Source organism: Spea bombifrons, chromosome 3 (genome assembly GCF_027358695.1).
Source record: "Spea bombifrons isolate aSpeBom1 chromosome 3, aSpeBom1.2.pri, whole genome shotgun sequence".
In the NCBI taxonomy this organism is placed as follows: Eukaryota; Metazoa; Chordata; class Amphibia; order Anura; family Pelobatidae; genus Spea; species Spea bombifrons.
This window is the reverse complement of record NC_071089.1, coordinates 106,642,987-106,658,994: the sequence shown is the minus strand read 5'-3', so window position 1 is coordinate 106,658,994 and position 16,008 is coordinate 106,642,987. Positions and strand designations below refer to the sequence as shown.

General features: G+C 39.1%; 1 protein-coding gene across 1 annotated transcript in view; it reads left to right on the top strand.

Annotated features, from left to right (window-relative positions):
- PXDN (peroxidasin) overlaps positions 1-16,008 on the top strand; it is a 65,467-nt gene that overhangs the window by 800 nt on the left and 48,659 nt on the right. The window lies entirely within an intron of this gene.

Below are 16,008 nucleotides of genomic sequence, written 5' to 3'. Positions count from 1 at the left end.
TCACAACATAAATGTAGCTCAGCTATTGTTGGTTGTGAAAACAAAGAGGTGAGAAGCCCTGATTGCTGGTAGATGGAGTGGACATGGTCCGTATTCTGCATACTTTTGGTTTTGGTTAATGACCATGCGTAATGTAGAAAGGTAACCTCAATTAAAAAAAAAGGTTGCCCATCACAAAGACTTTACATAGCAGCTTGCCAAAGGAGGCCACCAAATGGTCTTACTGCAGCATTCATTGAAAGCCAACAATGTGGGGCTTACAGGTCTTCTCAAGTTTCCTGTTTTCATCAGGGATTTCAGGATATAGTAAAAAGAAAATTAAGTTTGGAAGGCTCAGGTTTTTATTTTCGCTTACTATTATTCTATTCACACAAACGCTACATGTGGGTTTTGGCGAAACGAACAGGGTCAGTTTTGTTGAGTAAGGTTCCCTCGTTGTAAGTATTTTAAAAGTACCATAAAGACAGTAATAAGCCAGTTTATTTCAGTACTGGAAACACTTAATTAAGGAGTACTCATAAGGAGTAATTAAGGAATACCCCCCATATGTGTTCATAAATCCCAGGCTCCAAAACCTACCTAGTCCTACTTGTCCAAAAGACATACGCTGGCTGTCTGGTTACTAATTGACAGGCAGGAAAGAGGATCCTGACGCTCTAAGGGAATGCGTGTCCATTGAATGCACTCATGCAGAGATAATGTTTACCAGGATCTGTTTATTACCTTCTCAAAAGGCAGCAACACTGTATTATCCTCATCATCAGCTAATATTTTTAAAACGTGATGGAATTTGGAAAACCAGGATAAATAATGTGCACCTTGATGTGTCGGTTTTCCCAAACTTATTGTTACTTTGTAGAGTTTCCAAATTCCCCTTATTTAGACTCTGCAGGAATCACCAAATGGGTCAGTGGGATCAAAATAGCTATCCCTGGTATATGCCCAGTTTTGATTTGTGCTTAAAACCTTGCTGTTTTAATATTGTATTATAAAAATTATAAACTCTACATGATGAATCCCGTGGAACATATAGCCATGTGCAGGCTTAGGTATTTCTCTATGTCTGCGCTTACAAGCCTGGAGTCATTTTTAGATGGACCAGGACACTGTTCACCATTCTTTACATCTGGGCCTGGGGTTGCTAAATTCTGAAACACCATTTTGGATTGGGGGGGGAGTCATATGCTGTAACTTTTTGTTTCCGGTTTGTGTCTTTACACCTCCTCACGGTGGTAGAAATCCACCTAAAGCTGTTTAATCTGGACATGCGCCTGCCTTTTCAGATGAGGAGGCCGATTCTGCATTCTAAGAACACGCTTTGTACTATTAGGGAAATTTGGCAAAAACACTTTTTTTTGTACATTTGTCAGCAATGGTTGGATTGCATGACATCACCATCAACCTTTGGAAAACGAGTGCAAAGAGCGGAAAGAATCCCATTTACATAAAAGATACATTTTAAAAACTTTTTCTTTACGGGGTGCCAGCTCTGCCCTTCTTGCAGGTAAAATGTGCCAGGGTTGGGTTTGTTTCCTTTGCTCTCAATTCCTTTTCCCGGCCCGTTATTTAGAGAATAAGTGCTTCATATACAGTAGAAGTCAAGGCAGTTACCTATATATTTTTATCTTTTTGAAATCTGATCAACACGTCAGTGGGAATCACTGTCTGTCGGTTGACAGCTTGTCTGGTGTCGGCACGATGTGTCATACATGTGCTCTCGTGTTCTCCCAGTGCTTTCATGCTGTAATCCGTCATGAACCCGGAATTCCCGTGTCTGTTTAATTGGCTAAGCAGCCCTGCAAAATGTTTCTACAGGACAAAGGACAGCTGTTTCTTTTTTTTTGAGGGAGGGGGGCTTTTGATTAATACAATTATTTAAAAATTGCATTGACTTTCTGAAGTAAAAGTATAAATACACATTTAACCTAAGCGCATGCATACAAAACAGTATATAATACAGCAACAATGTATATAGAAACGGGAAACCATATCTGTATGAATATAGCATGTATTGTGTCCAATGAAAATTTTAATTATGACTTATATATATGGCGTTCAAGGTCAACGTAGCTAATGAGGAACAGAGAATTTTTTTATATTTATATTGGGGAACAATGTTTAACTAAAATAGGAATGGATAGAGAGGCCAAGTTGGATCCTGGCCGGCTTTGTTGATCAAGACTGGAACTGGTGTTTGGGAATGTTTTCGCCAGCTTGGTTCTAGTTCCCGCTTCATCTCATGAGCTGGCATTGGTTTTGAAGGCGTATCATGTCAGCTTCCGCTAGGTATCGATTTACAAAACACTTATGGATCTCATCGATAGCTGGGAAAACTCTATGTATATCTCAATTTGCCTAATTCCGTTTCTTCCTCTTACCTTCTCCAATGCTTGCTTTGTGTCCTAGAAGACCCCAAAACCCAGTCTAACTGGAACTATATTCCATATGAAATGGTTAATAAGGACATGCCAGAGTAAGCACATTTGAACTTGGTTTTGAAAATTAGTATCGTGATGTACGCGTGACGTACGACACGTTAAGAAAGTATGAAAATATTGTAGAATATATTTTTCTAACATGAGAGGTTGTTTTAGGCATTCGCTTTCTTCTCAAGGGAAAAATAGCATTCTTTTGTGGACTGTCCTTTGTTATTAGAGCGCAGTGTGGTGTGGGGGTTGTTCTGCTGTATTACAGTTTCATCTCTGGAGAGCACTTATCCCAGATATTCACATATCTGATGACCTTGATATCTCATCTGGAGTACCGCAGGGAAGTTTCAATTACACTCGTGAGTTGTAGAAAACCTAAACAAAAAGATGCATGTCTACTTTCTTAATATCGATGTTGTGTGTAATGTAGATAGGATACAAGTTACTTATACATTAAGTAACGTCAACAAGCAGTCCTTGAAGACTCAATATTTTCTAGCAAAATGTTTAATTTTGTCATCTAAAAATCATGATAAAAATAGCTTGACATCCTTTTGTATTATATATATATATATATATATATATAAAACATTCTTTCCTTTCTCACCTTTGTGGGTGGTATTTGATGTCCTCAACCTTGGGTCCTCTACCAGAGGCCTGGGAGTTTGAGGGTTCTGCGCAGCATCTTAGCTGTTCCTAGCACTGCACTCTTCTGGACAGAGTTTTCTGCTGTCGTTCCTTCAATCTGTTGGAGCCACTCTCCCAGTTTAGGAGTCACAGCTCCGAGTGTTCCTATGGCCACTGGGACCACATTGGCCTTCACTCTCTACATCTTCTCTAGTTCTTCTTTCAGGCCCTGGCACTTCTCCAACTTCTCATACTCCTTCAACTTCTCATACTCCTTCAACTTCTCATACTCCTTCAACTTCTCATACTCCTTCAACTTCTCATACTCCTTCAACTTCTCATACTCCTTCTTCCTGATGTTGCTGTCACTTGGCACTGCTACATCTATCACCACCGCTGTCCTCTGGCCCTTGTCTACTAATCAATACCAGTATATATTGCAATATTAATTTGCATATACAGCCATACAGTAGGGTTATACGTGAGGGACAATGGAATAGAGTTTTTCTTAATCTTTACAGCTTCTGATTTTGCTAGTACAATAAATACATTATTGTCTATACTATGTATTTATTTAAAAAAAATCCTAAAATCCTGCCAGGATTGTCCATCAAGAACCATGTTTCATACCCAAAATATACGTAATGCAAAATGCAGATGGGGGGAAAAAAACTTAAATTTGTTTTATAGAATTTTCTGAAATGAAAAAGGTTTTCTAGGAACTTTCTGAGTGGAAATCCCTCTCCCTCCCTGCCAGTTTTTTTCGGAAGCATGGCATTGTTTAATTATAGATCCAAATAAGAATGCACCATTTCCTTACGGAAGATTTGATCTCTGGCAGGAAGAGAAACAATAACAAATTATCATCATCACGGTGACTCATTAACCCCTTAATGACAAATGCATTGTTTGCAATGGGTTTTGGGACCGCCCGTTGTCCTTAAGGGGTTAAGCACCTTCTAATGTACAATAGAATAGCTTAATCATGCCAAGAAGGCCTTTTCCTTTAAGGCTATAAACATGCTGTTCTGGTTTTTCTCATGTTCTTTCAGGATAGGCAGCTTTTGGCACACTATTTGTTTTTGGATAAAATCTGATGCCGCCGTTAAGCCACGCATAGCTGCTTGGTCATTTTGGAAGATGTGGTCTAAATGCAGGCCAACAATTACCGATTTCTCATATCGTAAAAGGACACTCCGTTCTCGGTTTTAAATTGGTGTAAATCATTGTAGCTCGTTACATTTTTCGGGTTATCCTGCAGCGAATCCTGGTATATTTGTTTCTAAACTAAATAAAAGCTCTAACTTTGAGCGACATGAACCCCTGAAATTGTTTTAAGAGCAATTAATGTTATTTGTGCCAGGCAGCTACAACAAAGTTCTTTTATAATTTCACCATATTAGGAAGACCTGTCAGCGCCGTATGCCTTCCAAACTCAAAAGCTGGAAACGAGATACATTTTAATTGTTTCTAATTGAGACATGCCTTCATTTTGTTAAATATGTGTATTTCTGCAGAGTAACTAAAGCCAGATCTGTAGGTGTTTGCCTGCCTAATACAGAAGTATTTGCTTTACCCCTCCTTTCTTTGCCCTCGTGAGAAACATTTGCTGACTATGCAGAATGTGATATAGAGTATAAAGTACTTAACAAAGGAAAAGGGTGATCATTCCAGCATGCATCTCATTCCTTGCTCTCTTTTATATGCGTGTTTGGACTAATGTTCTTTCTATATTTCTTAAACGATCCGAAAGTTATATGTTTATATGTTTGGTCTGCCTGTCATTCTGCTATGGAGATCATTTGGGACAGCTTATACATCTCTGGGTCAAAGTGTTGAAGTAGCGTATCGGCCTAACCTTACATATTTCTTATATGATTAAATGATTTTAATGATTCAATTATTCTATTGGAGTTGTTTGATTGACATGCCCTATCCCTCAATGTGCATGTTAAGCACTATCAACTGAGTAATTGCACAAGGAAATTAGGCATGGTCAGATCTTAAGCCTTTGGTATATTGATGTATGGTGCTGTTCAAGGGTAGTGTCCCCCATACTCTCTTCCACGATGGCTATCCATTACACTGAGTGCCGGGATATGGCATCATATGCCAGTACTCCACACAGCACTGGGTACAGAATGCCATGGAGACTGTGCCAATTATGCCTTGTTACTGGCCCACTAAACAGTTGACTACACAGAGGCTGATCACCCAAAATGAGTATTTGGTTCCCACGGACTTGTGGCAGAGCGGCCCTTGTTGTCTTAGACCAGAGTAGTCCACTGTCTCAGGTATTACAAGCATTATTCAAGACTCTATTGCCAGATGGGCAAAGACAAGCCTACGAGTCTGTTTGAGACTTCACAGTCGGCAGCAAACTACACGATTCATGACGTGCCTTTAATATTAATAATAAAAACTAAAAGAGTATATTCAAATTGAGCTGCTTTGCAACATAGTAGTTAACAAATCATAAGTTAGTTTTAGTACAGGAAATTGTGAAACAAATAAATGATGCTGCTTTGAAGTGTCCTGTTGCCCTCCTCCCAAATGATGTTATTACTCTTATCCTTGTGATGTTGAGCACTTGGCTGAGGTGTGTTTTGGGTTGTTTTTCACCTCTTCTTTGTAATCTTGAACATGGCTAATTTACCAGTTCCCTGCTTTAAAGTTTTGCATTTGGTTCCGTGTCATTTATTTATCATGGCGTATTTACGAAACTTGGAGTTAGCAAAATAATTGCACATTGTGAGCAGCATAATTACTTTATTATGCTTTAAGGGTAAGGCCAGCTCCACGTATGTTCTCCAACAAAAAGAGAGAGAGATTGAGCTGGCACTCTTTGAAAATAACGGATATAATATGTTGCTATGTGATTTAACTGACACACTAATTAAATGAAACAAGGGCTAAACATTTGTTCCCTAATACATTTTATTATAATAGTTTATTCACCTAATTCCTGTACATAACTGCCCCATTTCAAGAGACAAAAAGTTCTGTTCAGCTCATTCGCTTTACAATATATTCGGAAGAGCCAACCCAGGTGAGCTTCTGCTGTAGGAAGGGCTTGGCCGGGCCTGTAGGATCCAGATTTAAATCGGTGAGGTTTCTTCAAAGTCCCAACATTGAATTGTGCATTATGCCGAAAACTTTTGGCCCGCTTTTGTTGCAAGCATACTTTAAGCTTTAGTGTTTCCGTGGAAGGTTTCACAAAGCCTTTTCACTGAGCCGGCGAGTGTGGGAGCATGAACTCAAAACAACCAGAAATGAAGTGGAACCAAATTCTGTACTGGACATTTACAGAGCACATCCGACATTAAATGACTAGTCAGCCGTCATGTGGAACATGGTCCTGCGTTGTGTGTCTCCAACATTTACCCTGTATTCCCTCTTCCCAGTCTGTCTTCCAAACCATTTGAAGACAATTTTTAAAAAAATCCCCTGGGTAAGAATATGTTAAAATATTAAAAACAGGGGGAAATGTTAGGAACAGTGGGGGGTGGAAACATTAAAAATGATAAAATAGGAAGGAAGAGGAACGTGAGTAAAAATAAGGCAATATCAGGGAGAGGGCATGCTGAATGGGAGATGGGGATCATTTAAAGTGAAAAGCGTATCAAGCTGGTGAAAGTTTTTTAAGTAAAAATTACTAGCAAAATTAATAACTAGATTTGGGTGGGGTGTACATATTTGCTGCATATTCAATTAAAGTCTGCAGAATTTGATTATGGATGCATGTTTTAGTGGTTACAAAAATAGGATTGGATTTGGTTTTATGGCCTTAAATGGTTTCCTGCATGCATAGATGAGGCATAATATTAAAAATTCTACAAAACTTCCCCGGAGAGAGGAATATTGCAGATGTTCACTGTCTGGATGGGATATTAAAATCGGGACAATCTCCCAGAAATGAGTACGTAAACTATAAATTCCTATATTACCTTTTGGGTTATTTTTCAATAAAATGAGCGTTTCGTGATGAGCATTCAGTGGACGCTGGGCCCAACCAAATGTTTTCCTGCCGAGCTGGCCCTGCATAATAAGTGCCAATTATCGATTGATTTAATTAGGATTATACAAGGCTAATGAAGGAAGTGACCTTTGTAAATAAGGAAGCTGGTGAGATGAAACGGCAAGTTACCTGCAAATTCCTCTGGTGAATAAACCACACTGCGTATCATCTAACATGGTACGCATTTTCATACATTATATATTGTGTATGTATATACAATGAAAAAAAAATACCCGAGGGTTTTTGCTTGGATGTTTGGTGGCCAATTCAATTTATTTAGAGCTAGGTTATTTTGGACATACAGTACTGTGCAAAGGTTTTAGGTGTGAAGAAATGCTGCAAAGTAAGAATGCTTTCAAAACTAGACATGTTAGTTTATTTTAATCTTTTATCGACTTGGAGAAGTAACCAACTAACTCTTCATATAATCCCAGAGAAACTCGATGTTGAGATCAGGGCTCTGTGGAGGCCATGCCATCACTTCCAGGACTCCTTGTTCTTCTTTACACTGAACATAGTTCTTAATGACTTTGGCTGTATGTTCAGGTCGTTGTCATGCTGCAGAATAAATTTGGGGCCAATCAGGTGGATTGATGGATAAGTATCTGCCTGTACTTCTCAGCATTGAGGAGACCATTAATTCTGACCAAATCCCCAACTCCATTTGCAGAAATTCAGCCCAAAAGTTGCAAGGAACCTCTAGCATGCTTCACTGTTGCCTGCAAACACTCATTCTTATACCGCTCTCCATCCCTCTGGCAAACAAACTGCTACAGTCCAGACCCTGGTGTCCCATATATCACTAGCAATGAAAAATGTTTGTTAAACTACTCGCAACCCTGTAAAAAGAAATAAAATAAAAAGCACTTACTCCCCCCCCCCCCTCTGGTGTCTTTGTTTTATGCTGTTGACTAGCAGGAGAGTGTGTCAGGTCTTTTTTGACCATCTGGAAATTTCACATGCGCCAGCACTGAATCTTGCTGGCAGTGATGCGCGCTTGTATGCAGGAGTAAGCAGAAGAATGAGATGTGAGACAGGAATGCAATGCGAATGCATAAAAGGAATTCTGATGAATCTCTCCAAGTATTTGCATAGTAAGAAATGGGAAGTGTGTATGATGGTTGGAGTGTCTCTTCAAGCATAGCACACGGTTGGAATTACATAGGCCAGCGAGCTCCACCTATTTACAACTATTTTAATGTTAGATCTCGTTAGTGCAGGAACATCCCTGGCCCATGCTTGGGACAGCAGCCAGCCACAGATTCATGTATTATTCTATATAATACCCCAATGAATATACACCAGGTATTGGGAGCCAATCTGTTCATCTATCTCAAATCCTTGCTGGAAAGGAACCAAACCAGCCGTTGTTTTTGTTAACACCTGGTCCTGTTTTGAAAGATGTTTTTTTGACAGCTGTGTGTGAATTAGTTTGGTCAGCGTGGCTGACATGAACATGAGTCAGTGGAATAGATTGACTTACAGCTTTTTGTGTCTGAGGGCACTGGCAGGATATACAGCATTACAATCTAATCCACAGACCAGATGAATTATTTTAGCAATACAAGCAGCCTTGTGTTCTCACCCTCCGCAAGACTTCTTGGAGCTGGAACAATCCTGTGTCTGGAATTGCTGTCTTCCTGTTTTTTTTATTATTATTTTTGCCACCTGGTTTATCCATGTTCTGAAACTGTAAACTCTTTTCCTGTTGATAATTATGAGACCTATTTTGTTAGAAAAAAAAGTACATATAATGAATAATTTGATTCTGAAGATTATTAAAAGATGACTTACTAGAATTCATCCAGCAACTTACATTTCAATAAGTGCATATGTTCTTTTACAAACAGCTGTTTCTTAGTTATCCATGAAAATCTGCTTAGATTTAAATTGTTGCAAAAATTTATTTTGCTGCATGATATTTTAGAGTGAATTCATATTCTGACAGATTTCCATTTAAACGTGAATCTGTCTTTTTTCCTATGTAAATGTGCTTAATATAGTTATTCAAAACCCACCTTGGGTACACCATGGAAGCAGCCATCGTTTCTCCATGTTCTAAGGATCTGCACAATTATTCCTCTCCATTAAGGTAGAATGTTAATTTGTAGCCTTTGTAAGAAGTGGAGACATGAGAGAACCTCATGACAATTGAATAGGTCATCTGAGCTTTTATTAGGTGAACTTTTCAACTAAGTATCTCCAATGGATTTACAATTGGCAACAAAACTCACAAAGTAAATGTAGTGATGACAACGGTTTCCCTTTAATGCATGTGCCTTTTTTTGGACTATGTGGAGTTATATGAAAAATATGAAGGGACCCTAGGGGTATCTACATTCTAGAATTGCTGAGTACTTTCCACTCTTTGATCTTAACGTGTCTTCCATCCATGTATTAGAGCGTTTTGTGAGTATAGAGCACATTCATTAGATCTTCAGGTTCTTGGAAGATTTTTGTATTTTCTATTTTGAAACCATGGATTGGATCAGTGTTATTAATTTTCACCAGATGCTCCCTCTAGTCCTCCATCTTTCTGAGAGCCAGATGTCACATCATGTTTCTAAGGACACATGGCACCAGTCAGAAGTAATTTGTGGACACTGTGCAGACTTGGCTTGGTCGTCCATAGTATTGGACTGATTGGGGAGATTTGTAAACTGTCCCATTGTTAATGACCCACAGTGGTCACCCAATAAGGCTTTTATGCAGCACAGGGGCTTGACGTGCTGCCCGAGGCCTAGGCTAGAATGCACAGCTGGGTAGAACACTGGATTTTTTGGCTAAAAGGCATTCTCCTTTGTGGAGAACTTTACGTTCTCCACAAAGGAGAATGCCTTTTAGCCAAAAAATGGTTAATGGACATCATTCACTAAACAAGGTAAAAAAAAAAAAAATACACAATATCTATGGAAATGTAACAGCCAGCTGTTCATGTGGAATGCACCATACTCATATTTTCCGGGAATGTTTTTAGATTTCTTTTCCAAGCTACGAGGATGTTGTGTTTTTTAACTTATGTTGCAAAAGGAATGTAAAAGGTTTTTTTTTTGTCTGAAGCAACTGAAAAAATTATACTTACATTTAGGGAGGATGGGGAAAAAAAACAGTTGGACAGTTGAGCAGCAGGAACACAAAATATGCTCAGTCGGTGTGTAAAAGATTTAATAGTTTTTTTAATCTGTAAGTGTAAATTGATCTGTCTCTCATTTCCTTGTAACAGATCTACTTATCTATGTAAATAAAGCAGGAGTTAGCAGATGTGTTTGCAGTACAGTTGTAGTTTTATATTGATTATTTCACTATGCATTATGAAGGACCAGCCCTGAAAGGTTTCTCCCACGAGCAGGGACAAGCGTCGTATAATGTATACATCAATTGGTGGGGTGAAAAGCTTTAACCATTGTCACTTGTCGCATGAATAGCTAGATAAGGTCAATCTCTTCTTGCAGAACTCACTAGGTTTGTCCATTCACGATGCATAATAGTCTCTCTTTAAAGTTTAAACCATCAAATATACAGGAGTCTACACTTGGAGATTCACAAATTAGCTGTAGATTGACCGGCAGTACAAAAGGATAGGACATGTTGCATGATGTGCTGTGCCAAGACCACAATCAAAGTTACTAAGTTACCTTTCAGAAGACTTCTCTGAGACTTTACAGAAGTAACTTAGTCACTGGCATGTTGACTTTTGTTGATCATCTTTTGCTGATGCATTAAAACAAGACAGTTTGAGTATGGATATACTGTGTCCCTTTATAACAGTTAGGGACAGGGGTAATGTTTGATATTTCTGCAGTTGTGGGCCATGACTTATGTAATGTTTAGCCAAGAGACGCAAGGACGGTATAGGTTAACCACTGGCACAGCACAAGCAGAGCTAGGGCCAAGGCAGACTCTTGGCTCCTGTAGCTTGCAAAGCCGTATTCTCTATTGTAAGAAGCACTGCATAAATTGTTGGCACTATATAAATAAAATATGGGGTTCAAGAATGCCAATGATGTCCCTGTCTGAGGCCCTCCTCAGAAATATTAGAATTATGTCTCCTCATCATGTAAATTTCCTCTGAAGCGCATCTTTTTGTTTTGTAAACCTTGTATTGTTTTGGGGGGCACTTAGGCCCAGGATATCACTAATGATCACAGTTTGGTTTGTGTAAGAGATGTTCATCTACAAATGACTGCTAACACATTAAGACATTTGAGATGTTCCTGAGTGCTCATTAGTTGATAATTGATTTCTAGAACTATGGGCTGCAGTAACAATGGCTTAATATGTTATATTTGTACAGTTAAAATATACATGTACTACGTGTTACACACACATCAAAAACATCCAATTTTGGCTTTTAGTTTCATTATTCATAGTTTTACTGTCTTTCTTTAAAAAACTACATTTGATAAGCAAGTTAATTTTCTCAAACTGACTTTGTAAACAAACAGATGTTTAATGCCTTCATGATCAGGCGGTTTAGTTCTCTTAATGACTATCATTTTTGCCATTTTTACCATACCATTGTCAAAGAATTCCCTTTTTTCGTGACTAGTGTAACCAAACAATTTATATATATATCGGTATTTTTATGACATATTTTCTCTTTATGCCACTTTTTGTATAGTCTGTCATTTAGTATGAATAAGATTTTAAAAAAAGAGTATCTTTTTAAAAATGTAATTTATGCAATTTTACTTGTACAAAAAATCCTACGTTAAGTGCCACTGTTCAGCAACATCCTTTGAGCCTAAATATACCCTACGTGCATATGTTTATTCTTTTTTTTTTTCATTTATTTTCTTTTGTTACGCATTTTTGACTGGAGGTCCATTTCAACATCTTAAGACCACAGAGATCGTTCTTGGAAACAGATGTTGGCCCTTATGTCATGGTGACCTATATTTGGTCAATTTATTAATTAAACAATTTTTTTTTTTTTAAAGGAGGGATAAACACTTTTTACTTTGATCCCCCTTGGAAGCCAATTACAGTACCTGGAAGGTGGGGACAGACCCTCTGGGAACTGTTTTTCTCTGATGTTTCCAGTGGTGTTGGTATTGACACCACCAGCAGAGAATTACTTATCTTCCATCCAGGCATTTAAGTCTAATTATAGCTCCCGCTGAGCTCCATTACACTTAACCTGTCAGGACCAAGCCAGCTGATAGAGGACACCCCAGCCTGTCTAATGAAGGCCTGATCGCCTGTGTACCAGTGAGAAAATGTCCCCAGCGGAGCAGAAACAATAGGACATACTACTGGTAGACCATGTTTTATGTGTCATATTGTCATGAACTGGTTAATTTTTTCATTTTTTGCCTTTGGATAAAAGCTCCAGTTTTGCTTTAGTTCACATGCATTTTTATATATATTTTTTTTATTGCTGGAACAGTTCCACCTTCTTTTGAAGACATAAGTGCTTCCCCTTTTCAGAAGGGAGCCAGGAAGATCGGCCCCTCCTGTAGGCCTTTTGGCTGAGGAGTGAAGGAAGGAGTTGGGTGTCCCTTTGGGGAGTTTTGTGGTCTCCCTGGAATTTTCACTTTGGTTTTTCACCTCTTCATACTCAGGATTATAATCACTAGACCAGCTGTTTTCAAGATCTTGGTATATGTGTTATTGAATCACACTGAGGTTAATTAGGCATTGTGAAAGGACATGTCCAGTAAGCTTTTCTCGCAAGATGGACTGCTGCTCCTGTATAATGCAAAGCTAAATATCACTTATTTGTAATCTTTTTCATATTTACTATGCATTATACATGCCAAACTCAGCTATTGTAAACAGATACAGATAGATAATATATGTATAATTAAATAGAAACACAATTTGGAAAAAAACAGATTGATGAGTCTTTTGGTAGCTTGATTAGATCTCCTGGAGCTGAATTATGTGTATATAATGTATGTCTTCCTGGTGTGTTCCAAGATCTTACAGGCAATGTTAGCATTCAGCCAGTGGTAGGGGCCTTTTGAGCATCGACCTCCTCTTTATGGTGCCAGCTGTAAAAACAAATCTCATGATTCTAAAATACTGCAGAAATCCTGAATTCTGACTTCATGGGTGATTAAAATGTCACAATGTAAACAATCATTCACATTGATAAATTGTCTGTGTGTGTGTGTGTATATGTGTGTGTGTGTATGTATATATGTGTGTGTGTGTGTGATATATATATCCATAGGAAAAAATAGGAGCACTCGCAGGACTTCATATTAAAGTGCAATAATCTTTATTAGTTTAGGTCACTTATGGATTAGAGTGTGCCTTCCATTCTTGAGATATGTGTGTGTGTGTGTGTGTGTGTGTATATATATATATGTGTGTAAACAAGAAAGTATACCCTCTTTGAATTCTGCGTTTTACATATCAGATCATAACAATCGTCTGTCCCTTAGCAGGTCTAAAAATTAGGTAAATACCACCTCAGATAAACAACACATTATGTATTACACAGTGCCATGATTTATTCCACAAAAATAAGGCCAGAATGGAGAAGCTATGTTTGGAAAAATAAGTGCTCTTATGATTCAAGAGCTTGTAGAACCACCTTTAGTCTAAGCCATTCTGTTGTAGATTTGTTTTGGATCATTTTCCTGTTGCATGACCCAGTTTCGGCCAAGATTTAGCTGTCGGACAAGTAGCCTCACATTTGACTCTAGAATACTATACAGAGTTCATGGTTGACTCAATGACTGCAAGGATCCCAGATCCCGTGGCTTCAAAACAAGCCTTAATATCGTATTTGCTCGATTATAAGACCCCCCAAAATCAGTCTGAATATAAGACTACCCTATAGGAAAAAAGTTTTACTAGTAAATATTAATTCATGTAAACTCATTTTCATATTTAATAAAAGCTATGATTGAGAAAAATATATTTTGTATTTCCTTTTATTTGCCAACCTGCCCCCCAGTTATGCACATCTGCCCCCAGGCTTGCCACTCTGCCCCCAGAAATGCCTTATACCCCCTATTTGCCACTCTGCCCCATGATGTGCCTTTTAACCCTCTATATGCCACTCTGCCTCCAGAAATGTCTTATACCTTCCTATATGCCACTGTGCCCCATGATATGCCTTTTAACCCCCTATGCCCCATGATATGCCTTATACCCCTATATGCCACTCTGGCATATAGGGGGTTAAAGGGCATATCATGGGGCTGAGTGGCATATAGGGGGTTAAAATGCATTTCTGGATATATATATATATATATATATATATATATATATATATATATACTGCTAACAGCAATCACACTCCTATCAAGCCAAGGCAGCCAGTACATGCTGGAACCTGGGGATGTTAGAAGTGTGATTACAGCCTCCCTATGCCATGCGACCACCCCCACCCCCCTAACACATCCATGCTATCACACACACACTCATTCACAAACATTTAAATACTCATTCATTCCATTAATCACACATACACACACACGCTCAAACCCCCCACCCCCTTACCTGAACTGCAGATCTCCCACTCGCAGACTTCTGCAGGGGCCCGGCTGTGCGAGCAACTTCTCTGGCCCCACCCCCAGAGGAAGGAGGGGGGAGGTAGAGTTATGTGAGGACTGTGCTAGCTTCCTGTTTCCTGCTGCTAATAGCAGAGACGCTGCTCGTGATCAAAGCCCGGTAAGCAGCACGGCCGAAGCAGAATGAGGTCTGATTAGAAGACGACCTCGATTATAAGACGAGGGGTAGTTTTCAGAGCATTTGCTCTGGAAAAAACCTTGTCTTATAATCGAGCAAATACGGTAATCACCCCTCCACCACCGTGCTTGACAGTTGGTATGGGGTGTTTGTGCTTATATGCAGAGCAGATGCATGCAAGCCTTCCATCACCACGTACAATGCCAAAAGTTGTATAAAGCATGCCACCACTGGACTCTGGAGCAGTGGAAATATGTTCTGTGGAGTGACTGGATTTGGCTGATGCCAGGGGAATTTTACCTGCCTGACTGCATTGTGCCAGCTGTTATGTTTGATGGAGCGATAATGGAATGAGGTTGTTTTTCAGGGGTTAGGCTAGGCCCCTTACTTCCAGTGAAGGGAAATCTTAATGCTTTAGCACACCAAGACATATTGGACAACCTTGTTGCCTCCTCATTTCATTATGCAATCCATAATTGTGTACTAAATGAATTATGCTTCCTGGACAAGTAGTTCTAGAGATACAGAGCACAATCTGTGCATAGTCTTGTTGAATTGCTTGTAAATAAACACTAGCCAACAGGGTTTGAAGAAACAGTGTTAAAACTAAAACATTATAGTCTCATGTAATGCCTTAATGTTTGCTTCCATCCACACAACTCCATATTTTTTTTTACCCATGCAGTAACAGACAATGCCAAACACACTTAGCTTGCTGTTCCCGGTATGTCATAGCGCAGTATTTGAAGGGAGGCCTGATATCTTTTATCAGAGAATGCGTATATGGGGAAGCTCTGATTTAAATGCAGTTTTTAATCCATATCCATCACCGGGCATAATCTGGTCATGGTCACCCTACTGTTGGGAATTTATTGCTTGAGGTTGCAAAAACCAAGAAAAGAGACTACAATGTAAATCTCTGTCGCCTGTACATACCTGGGAACTTCTTCACTCCGGCTACCCGGAGCCTTCCCTTGCGGGACGCGGCCAGGACTGCCCACTCACATGGAAACACCCCAAGGGAAAATGGGCTGGGAGTGGGGCTTGTCAAGACCCCACGACCCAGAGATGAGCGGGTCAAACCCAGAGAGTTCCCAGGTATGAGTCTGTATCATCGTGTCTTTTTTTTTTATTCTTGAGTCCACCCTGGTTCTGGAACGTCCAAGTAACTGTTCTTTGGCCTGAGATGAGAATATTTATAGTTTAACATGTGCTTTGTTCAAGGGTAATAAGAATACATTTTTTAGGTATAGTATGGCTTTGTCTTAAATTGTTATTTTGCATTTT